Source organism: Octopus bimaculoides, chromosome Z (genome assembly GCF_046866305.1).
Source record: "Octopus bimaculoides isolate indiv1 chromosome Z, ASM4686630v1, whole genome shotgun sequence".
Taxonomy (NCBI): Eukaryota; Metazoa; Mollusca; class Cephalopoda; order Octopoda; family Octopodidae; genus Octopus; species Octopus bimaculoides.
Genome location: NC_142944.1, coordinates 15261682 through 15272131, shown reverse-complemented (window position 1 = coordinate 15272131; position 10450 = coordinate 15261682). Strand labels below are relative to the sequence as shown.

Sequence of the window (10450 nt, the reverse complement as noted above, 5' to 3'; positions counted from 1 at the left end):
CCAGTTACGCACTGGGGTCGATGTAATCGACTTAATCCATTCGTCTGTCCATGTTTGTTCCCTCTATGCTTAGCCCCTTGTGGGCAATAAAGAAATAAGAACTAAATTCCGTTTCTTTTTTCTTTTTCAAACAGGGAGTATGTATGATTAAATTCTCCAGTGAGACCCTTGTATTTTTATAAGGACTGATTATTTGTTGACTACAGAGTGGCTACTGCCAAACACTTCACTCGCGGTGTTTTGTAACATTTAACATCATGACACTAAATTCTATGCTGGCCTAACTACTGAAAACAAAATTTTCAAATCTTACCTTAAATATCTTATTTCATGTTATGACTGCTCATAACAATGACTCCAAAGGAACCCAAACGTTCTTATGAAACCTTGTACGCACTGCTTAAGTGCATCTCAGGTGACATATTTAAAAACCATTTCCGGAGAAAATTGACATGGGACTATTTGCAACCCCTATTAATCTATTTGGTTTGTGCGAGAGCTTGCAATATTTCTTTGTTATTACTATATTAAATTCTCAGCGACAAGACTGTCCAACATATCTACTTTTTTTCTTTGTTACCTCTACCTAGTTAAACAACTGTAGCGATGTAGTCAATTTAAAAGGTTTCGATTTCGATTCATACTCAGTTTTTCGCTATTATCAGCAATACATACATCTCAATGGCACTTACTGAAATTTCTTAAAATACTTGTGCATAAACTGACCTTAAAAGAAGCCTGTCTTTTCATATGAGCAGCTTCATGGGGGCTCTTCAAAATGTGGAAACTCCGATGATCATTTTATCATAGAACCAACATTGTTATTGAGCAAAAATGTTTTGCTGTAAATTTTCGTTAATTAAAATAGACACAGATTTTCTTTGGCAGTTAGTTTGTAAGGCAGAATACTGCATGCAGATACCTTGATACAATAGATGGGTAGTGTCGGGTACATCCGCTGTTACACATACATAATGTTATGATGAAATAAAAACTTACATTCACGATATTTCTTTTTCCGCCGTGAGAAATAAATGATCAACAAATGAGGTTTCATAAAAAGCTGTCATTAGCTGATCCTTTATTAATTACGTTTTAAAATTTTTCATTAGTGTCTTTTAAAATCTCTACAATTTCCTCGTAAAATACTTTCAAAGTTTGAATTAATTTCGGTGTCAAATAATCAGTTGTATCCAAAACATTAGCCACAGGGAAACAGGCGCTTTCTATTTTTTTCATTGCTTCTGACAACAAAATGTTTCTTTTCGTAACAGTTTCCAAAGAATACTTCAGTTGCATGTTATCATGTTCTAAACTTATGTTGTTCTGCTCCAGTGCCGTTGTAATTGACTTGAAGTAGTTATTGTCATTAGCAGTCATAGCGCTCGAGATTTCGTCGGAATCTACTGGCATTTTTGGTGCATCTTTCTTATCTGTTTTGATTTCCGTATTTGTGGTATGGTTTTTACATTTCATATCCTGTTCCATATTCATTAATTGTGCTTCGATTATTGCTTCGGGTTCGGGTGAATCCTTATCGACTTCAGGAGTAGGTGTTCCCGACTTCGAGGTATCACCGATATTCTTAATTAACGTTTTTTTCTTGCAATATTGAGCGCGCAGCTGGAGTATATCATAGGGCTGCGAGTTGTAATTCGCATCAAAGAATGCTTTAAACCACAATCCAAAGAAAAAGTTGTGCTTAAATGTTCCCTTTATCAGGTCATCAATAGGAATGTCCTTCTTCAAATTAATCGAATTCAGTGCAGTTCTAAATTGCTTGAAATTCATGCGTCTGAAATACTCACAAGCATCGACAAATTTTACTTTTCTGATATCTATGCTACCTGGAAATAATATTTCCATGCCGAGGCAAAAATCTGCTCCTGTTGCAAGTTCTTCAATATTCTGAATGTCAGGTGAAAGGTATTTTCGAAACCAATTGAGCAATTCATTTTTACTGATATCTTTTACATGAAAATGAGTGACTGCCATAATTGAAATATGATAAACGAAGAAATGAGAGAGCGACAAGTCAACAGAATAAAGAAAATTACGGATTCCACAGATATTATTAACGTTAAAGAATTTAAACGTTAACTATTGTATGATAGCGTCTGTTACTTTTAGATTCCTTTGATTTTGCAGTTTTTTATGTTTTTGCTTTTTTTCGAGAATAGACAATTTTTTTTCTGTTTGAAGAAAAACTAATTAATAAAACGTGATTTGCTAATGACGTAGCAACGCTAAGACTTCGTTTTTATTTTCTGCATTACACTTTCCTGAAATAACGACATTATATTAAACATGCAATGATCATTCTCCACAGACACGTGTATGTGCGCGTGTTTAAGTTTGAGAGAAAGAGTGAGTGCGTATGTGTGTGTGTGTGCTACAAGGCAAAGAATTGGCAGAATCATTTAGAGAATTGCGCAAAATGCTTTGCAACATTTGTTCTGGCTTTTTCAAATACTATTTTAACTGAACTAGACAGATGAGTTCTGAGGAGTCAACAGTTCAACTATCAAGATCGGTTAATTTAAGTAGACAATAATGTGTCTTAGTACAACATCTCCGCAAGGTTGTAATTGAAAGCAAACTGAATATGTTGTATAGATACGATAATCTTTATCTAATTTATCTTTACTACACTGTGGAGCTTAACGTTGACTTAAATGGTTTCGTCTTCAAAACAGCAAAAAAGAAACAAAGCAAGAAAAACAGAAGAAAAAAAACAAATTCTGTTTCGTTGTATAGTCAAGTTTCATCACAATCGATAAAACACTGTAGGATGAGTTAGCTAACAATTCCACAAGCACACTTACAGACAGAATTTCCTACATATGTAGTAGACATACAGGGAAAGAGAGGAAAAACAGTCAAACATGTCGACATGTACGCAGACTGAAGAGTTTTCACACCTTAGATCTGAGAATGCCATTGCTCTTCTGGACTTACAAAATTCTGAGAAACTCTGTGTAAAGTGGTGCAGAGTCAATCTGTTATTACATATTTACAGTTCTAACTGTATAAAATTTGTATAAAATCATATTACCACATTCTGACCACAAGATAATTTGAAACCGCATCGATTTTTATAATAACAGTGGGTGTGTTGTAACAAGTTTGCTTCGGAACCACACGATCTTGGGTTCAATCGCACTGCGTGGCACTTTTGGCAAGTGTCTTCTACAAGAGCCTCAAACCGACCAAAGTCTTGTGAGTCGTACATTTGTGTGTGTGTGTGTGTGTGTGTGTGTGTGTGTGTGTGTGTGTGTGTGTTTGAGACTTTGTATATGTGCTTATCTGCCACCACAGCGTGACAACCGTTGTCAGTGTGATTACGTTGGTTAGCGGTTCGGCGGAAACTACCGATAGAATAAGGCCTAGAAGACAAATACGCTCCGGCGTCGATATGTTCGACTAAAATCTTTCAAGGCGATGCCCCAGTATGGCCGCAGACAAATGAGTGAACCGAATCAACGATTAAAGATTAAAGTTAAAAGATCAAAACACCACACTTTTCCATGAAGTTATTGAGGATAAATGAGATTGATAGTACAAATATTTTACAGACAACGTTTAAAGGTACTAGCCATCTGGTGGCGTTTATTGAATCTATCTTTCGATTGAATACCCATGCTCGGCATCTTCGGTACCATGTTTCTACTTTATTTATTGCTGCCTTCTTCCAGCCAACCAGTCTCGGACGCTAAGGAATTCATCATACACATTTCTTTCCAAACTAAAAGATTAAAAAAAAAAAATGCCTTGTGAGTGGATTTGGTAGACGGAAACTGAAAGAAGCCCGTCGTATATATGTATATATATATAAGTATGTTTGTGTGTCTGTGTTTGTTCCCCCAACATCACTTGACAACCGATACTGGTGTGTTTACGTCCCCGTAACTTAGCGGTTCGGTAAAAGAGACCGATAGAATAAGTACTAGGCTTACAAAGAATAAGTCCTGGGGTCGATTTGCTCGACTAAAAGGCGGTGCTCCAGCATGGCCGCAGTCAAATGACTGAAACAAGTAAAAAGCTACCTTTGTTTCGAGAATAAATTAGGGAAGAAAGATCTTGAGAAGTGCAAGAGTCTAATAGATATTCTATATATGGCCAGCTACGATATATTAAACTTTGGTGGATGTGGTCCTGTTTCTGAGGTAGAAAATGAAAGGTAAGTTATCTAAAAGCGTATATTACACGATGTTGCCTTCACCGTACAAGACTGCTTTTGACGTTAGACACTACTACATAGACCTGAGGTTTAAAAAACGGTTTAGTAACATCATTGAAGTGTTGGCACACCGTCGCTTACGACGTCGAGGGTTCCAGTTGATCCAATCAACGGAACAGCCTGCTCGTGAAATTAACGTGCAAGTGGCTGAGCACTCCACAGACACGTGTACCCTTAACGTAGTTCTCGGGGATATTCAGCGTGACACAGTGTGACAAGGCTGGCCCTTTGAATTACAAGCACAACAGAAACAGGAAGTAAGAGTGAGAGAAAGTTGTGGTGGAAGAGTACAGCAGGGTTCGCCACCATCCCCTGTCAAAGCCTCGTGGAGCTTTAGGTGTTTTCGCTCAATAAACACTCACAACGCCCGTCTGGGAATCGAAACAGCGATCCTATGACCGGGAGTCCGCTGCCCTAACCACCACTGGGCCATTGCGCTTCCACAACATCATTGAAGAGGAGACACTGAGAGGTATAACTGATTCTCAGTGAAAAAACATGAGCCAATTGCAGTATTGATACAAATTAGACTCTACGTCGGAAGCTTTGCCTTTTCTTTTCTCTTTTTTCTTTTTTTCTTTCTTTAAGTAAATTATCCTCGCTGAATAACCACCTCTTTATATTCTAAGCTTCAGTTTGTTTTTCCCCCTCACAACTACTACAGCAATACATCGCGTATAATTGTCGCCAGATGCTGAATTACGGACTACGATATTTTGTGATGTGTGAGAATGTATACAAAGTGTCGGTTAGTGTATTAATTGTATCAGCTGAATCGTGAAAGGGGAAAATCTTTTCTGCAAAAGGTAGTCACCATGAAAGTGTATATTATGGAGATGGCTAATTAGAAGGTGTCTACCTTTATGAAGATGTGCCCTATCTTATATGTTACATCTGTTTATAGTAGACGTATAATTGAGTATATATATATGATTACGAATACGTATATGCATATATTTATAGTAAGATATCTTCAAAAGATAGCCCGATTGTTACCTGTCGATTGGCGAAGGCAAGCTAGCAGGATCGTTAGCACACCGGGCGAAACGCTCAGCGGTATTTCGTCTGCCGTTACGTTCTGAGTTCAAATTCCGGCGAGGTCAACTTTGCCTTTCATCCTTTCGGGGTCGATTGAATAAGTACCAGTTACGCACTGGCGTCGATGTAGTCGATTTTAACCCTTTGTCTGTCCTTGTTTGTCCCCTCTATGTTTAGCCCCCTGTGGGTAATAAAGAAATAAATATCTCACTGAATAAAAAACACCAACTGCGTGTGCGTGTCGTGTTCATGTTAAATTTAACAGTTTTTTTTTAAGGCAAGAAAACAAAGAGTATTTTTAAAAAATCAAAAAATATCAAGTAGAATCTGACTGGGAGATTGGAGTTTACTCAAAGAGTGTATATATATGATTTATAAGGCGGCGAGCTGGCAGAATCGTTGGCACGCCGGGCAAAATGCTTAGCGGTATTTCGTCTGTCTTTACGTCCTCAGTTCAAATTCCGCCGAGGTCGACTTTGCCTTTCATCCTTTCGGGTCGATAAATTAAGTACCAGTTGCGTACTACGTTCGATCTAATCGACTGGGCCCCTCCCCACAAAAATTTGGAGCCTTGTACCTAGAATAGAAATGTATATATGATATATGTATATTTGAAGGAAGCTTTTCTTAAATTAAAAGTTGTGAACAAACAGCAACGGGACTCGAGCCCCCAACTGTCAGATACAGACTGATTCTTAACAGTTTACCTTAAAGAAATTAATTAAATAAATGGAGATAAATTAATTATCTTGTAGTAGAATTAGTGGTTGCCATCGCGTTAATATACACGAGGATGCTTGCAAAAACAGTTTCAGTAAGACTTTTGTGCAAAGAGATAGTTGACAGTCTGAGCGCCATTGAGCTGGTAGTGCTAGAGTTAGAACAAGCGCAATAATAAATTCATCATTACTGTTTGTAGATCTCCGCTTGCAGATCCATAATCTCAGGAGACGTAACTTGGAAGCTTCCGAATAAAAAAAAAGAAATGATTAAGACAGAATCCTAAAATATCTCGAATATATATATATATATATATATATATATATATATATATATATATATATATATATGCATATGTATATATATATATATATATATATACATATATATATATATATATATTATATATATACACACATATATATATATATGTACATATATATATATATACTTACATACATACATACATACATATATATATATATACATTTGAAGTCTAGGTCTCTTTTGAATATGAAAATTTAAAAGTTTAAAAACCTTATAATATATATATATATATATATATATATATATATATATATATATATATATATATATATATCATGGAAAAAGAAAAAAACTCACTCCAAGCCCCATATCTCGTAAAAACAAAAGATGCGACTAATGATAGGATAGGATATGATAATTACCAAGATATTGTACTGATATGTAGCAAATAGATAAATAAACAAATAAACTAACCCGCAAATAAATAAACAAACAAATAAATAAATAAATAAATAAATAGATAAATGCGAAGTAAAATGGAAATAAGGAGCGAAAGAGAGGGTGCGGAAAACACGTGTGGCGATACGCTTAAGGCGTAATAAATGATCCAGATGTAGTTGAGTATTTTACTGATGGTAATCTTTTATTTCACGTGGACTTGAGGAGTTTAAAATATAAAAATTAAATAAATTGTTCTGTAATTTTTTTTTAATTGAATAATGATTTTAGTCTGTTAATTATATAGTAAACGAACGAAATTTTCATCAAATATAATTGTATTTAGATAAAATTAAAAAAAAAACAAAACAAAACAAACAAACACATGAAGTTATTTTACCAAGATTTGGCCCCTACGATAAATATATGTCTATGTGAATGTGTGTGTGTGTGTGTGTGTGTGTGTGTGCGCGTGTGTGTGGTATAAATGAGTGTTAGTGCGTGAGTGTATATATGTACGTGTATATGTGTATTTTTATATGTTTGTGTAGATGTTTGTATAAATGCATGTATATAAATTATATGTGAGTGTATATATATATATATGTATGTATACCTAACTATCTATATATGTATTTATACACACACACACACAGATATGTGCATGTGTATGTGTGTGTATGTTTGAATGCGTGCGAGTATACATATATACATTATATACATATATACATTATATATATATATACATTATATATATATATACACTAACGCATACAAGGAATCAAGGAATAGTCATAAAAATATAAAACATATATACAATCACATGAGGACAGCACAGATATTTATGAACAAATGTGTGTGTGTGAGTGTGTGTGTGTGTGTGTGTGTGTGTGTGTGTGTGTGTGCGAGATCACATACCCGTGTATACGTATTGAAAACATTTGTGTTCGAGTTTAATTACTTTTATTACTCGTTTTCTACATTTCGCCATTATTCCTACTTTGTTTATTTTACAATAAATGCCGTTCCCAAGTCCAGTCACATTCGGGAAAGTTGCATGATCTTATCTACAAAATACAATAACGATAGTGATAAATTGCCGCTGCATCTTGTTGTTGGCAGAGAGGAAGAGGAAGGGAGACAGAGAAGAAAGAAAGAAAGAAAGAAAGAAAGAAAAAAAGAAAGAAAGAAATAAAGAAAAGAGAGTGTGGGGGACAGATCGTTGGAATGGTGTTGTGTTAAAATCGTCATCACTAAATTTACATACACACACACACACACACACACACACACACACACACACACTCACTCATCTATCTATCTATCTATCTATCTATCTATCTATCTATCTATCTATCTATCTCTCTATGTATATATATATACATACATACATGCATACATACATACATACATACATACATACATACATACATATATCGGGTTCAGTCCCACTGCGTGACACCTTGGGCAAGTTTCTTCTACTATAGTCCCAAGTTAACCAAAGCCTCGTGAGTGGATTTGGTTGACGGAAACTGAAAGAAGCCCGTCGTATATATATCTCCGTGCAGGGGTCTGAGTTTGTCCCACCGCCGCCACCTCTACCACCGCTTGACAACCGGTGCTGGTGTGTTTACGTCCCTGTAACATAGCGGTTCGGCAAAAGAGACCGATAAGATACCGTCCTTTTTAGGAAAGTGTCCCTCTGGAAATAAGCAACAATTACTTAGAATAATTCTGGAGGAGTACGGGTAGATAATTTGTAGTGCACGGTTCCAAGCAAATTTGTACGGCCTTTCAGCAGCATTTTACTCAACTCTTCAGAGAAAGCGATAGACCACAGAAAAGTATGGGCTTAATACCTAGCTCGACGGCCTGCAGCAACACTCGGAAGAAGTTAGGCTCTATAAAAGGACAAATAAGGGCATCCGAGATACAAGAAGTATTAAGTGGCAAAGGACTCTCAATTCATCTGAATTGTCTTCCCTTTGTATTTTGTTGTTACATGCCAGAGCTATTTGGTGACCTCTTGGCAAACGTCTAACACAACTGGCAGCAAAACTGGCGAATTGCTAATTCTGTGAGCCGAGATATAGTAACTTTGCTGAAAATTAATACGGCCGGGTTCGCACCCGGGCAGTAGCAACAGAGTTTACCCACTACACTTCTCGGTCCACCATCATTGCCTCTAAGTCCTGGATATATTCCAGGCCAGTGACTGCAAACAAGTGTCAATGTAAGTGTAATGACGTTTTCCTCTTCCTGCATCATCGTGAAGTGGGTTCCACAAGACTAATATGGATGCTTCCAGTCCAGGGTGGCGCACACAGTGACCAGATAGTCACAGCCGTCTTTGCATGATCTTCTCGATAACTTCCGGCAGGTCCCCATAAAGGCACCCATTTGTCATATGTTGCTGCCATTTCATATTGAGGCCCATTCTTAGTATCCTTGTGTAACATCCATTTAACCTGTTTGATAATTTATATGTCAGTGTGCAATATGGGGGATATTATAGACAATTTCCTTCCCCATAGCCCTGGAAAATGCAGAGTTTAAAATTCTGGCTAAAGTGTTGCCAAAGAAGTTGGCGCTTGTCGCGGACGGTTTGGTTGTAGAAGCTCAAACGTGTGCAATTCCCAAAAGAACCATCCACGATGACCTCCACTTCATGTGTTACATTATGGTGTTAATGAATAGGAAGCCTAGTTTCGGCGGGGATCTGAGCAATTTGGATTAGTCCAAAGCCTTCGATAGGGTCGATTGTTGCTACTTGGCAGTAGTCCCAAAAGCAGAGGGTTTTCAGTGGCTGGATCGAAGCAATGCACGCTGGTGCTTGTTCGGTCGTAAAAATAAACGGCCACCTCTCAGAACCGTTGCATATCTCGCGCTTGATCCATCAGGAATGTCCTCAAACTGCGGCACTCGAGCCTTTGCTGCGGAAGCTAGAACTCTTTTGAAGCATCCCCGCTTCGAATTGAGATGCAGAAGAGCTGTGTCGGCATATGCGAATAATATCACACTCATGGTGCCAGATACCATGGGAGTTCAGTTAGTCAATTCCATTTTAAAGGAATACAAAGCTCTGGCAGGAGCTAAGATAAATCGCAACAAGCCGACTGGATAGATAAAACTAAGACAGCGAACAGTATGAGAAGTCGATGGACAGACGGGCCAGTGAAATTGCTCGGTGTCTGGTTTGGTCCAGACCTCCAGGGTTGAGGTTTGAAACAGAGTGGCCAGTCTCACTCAGAAATGGGCGATGGGAAATTATATCTGACCGGTCGTGTAGAGGTGGCGGAATACATACATAAACTCTTTAATAACTTATCACGTGACTGTTGTACCTCGCCCCAGCTCACGTCTAGTCGAACTGGAGCGTTTACATTTCCGCTTCCTGTGAAAAGGATGTGTTCCCCTGGCCAGGCGCCTTTTGGATGATGGGCTTGGCATGTCACGACTATTAACGCGCAAACACGCTGCAGAAACGTCACTTCCAGAGTTACCTTGGCGGTGAGCTGATGTAGTCTCCGTTTGTAAGACACATTTTCCATAGTTTATTTCTTTGATGGAACTGTAATCTCAGGTCAAGAAAAGACCAAGATTAGGTGCTTAACATCTGGAATATCATTAGACGCTCACTCCCCTCCACTAGTTGGCCAATTGCGGTAGCTGGAACTTCTACGGTAGCAATATATGGAATCTCGCGAAAACGTTCTCGGCTAAACTCTAGGCGTCGACGAAGATGAA

The 10450-nt window shown here is 37.6% G+C and overlaps 1 long non-coding RNA gene across 1 annotated transcript in view; it reads right to left on the bottom strand.

The window, feature by feature from the left end:
* Nucleotides 1–3366: 3366 nt before the first annotated feature.
* The window catches only part of LOC149132143 (uncharacterized), a 28827-nt gene continuing 21743 nt past the window's right edge, over nucleotides 3367–10450 (bottom strand). The window contains exons 4-6 of the long non-coding RNA XR_016244837.1: nucleotides 6189–6242; nucleotides 5237–5459; nucleotides 3367–3745 (exon numbers count right to left, since the gene is read on the bottom strand). This is a non-coding gene — a long non-coding RNA (uncharacterized LOC149132143). The remainder of the gene's footprint in view (nucleotides 3746–5236; nucleotides 5460–6188; nucleotides 6243–10450) is intronic.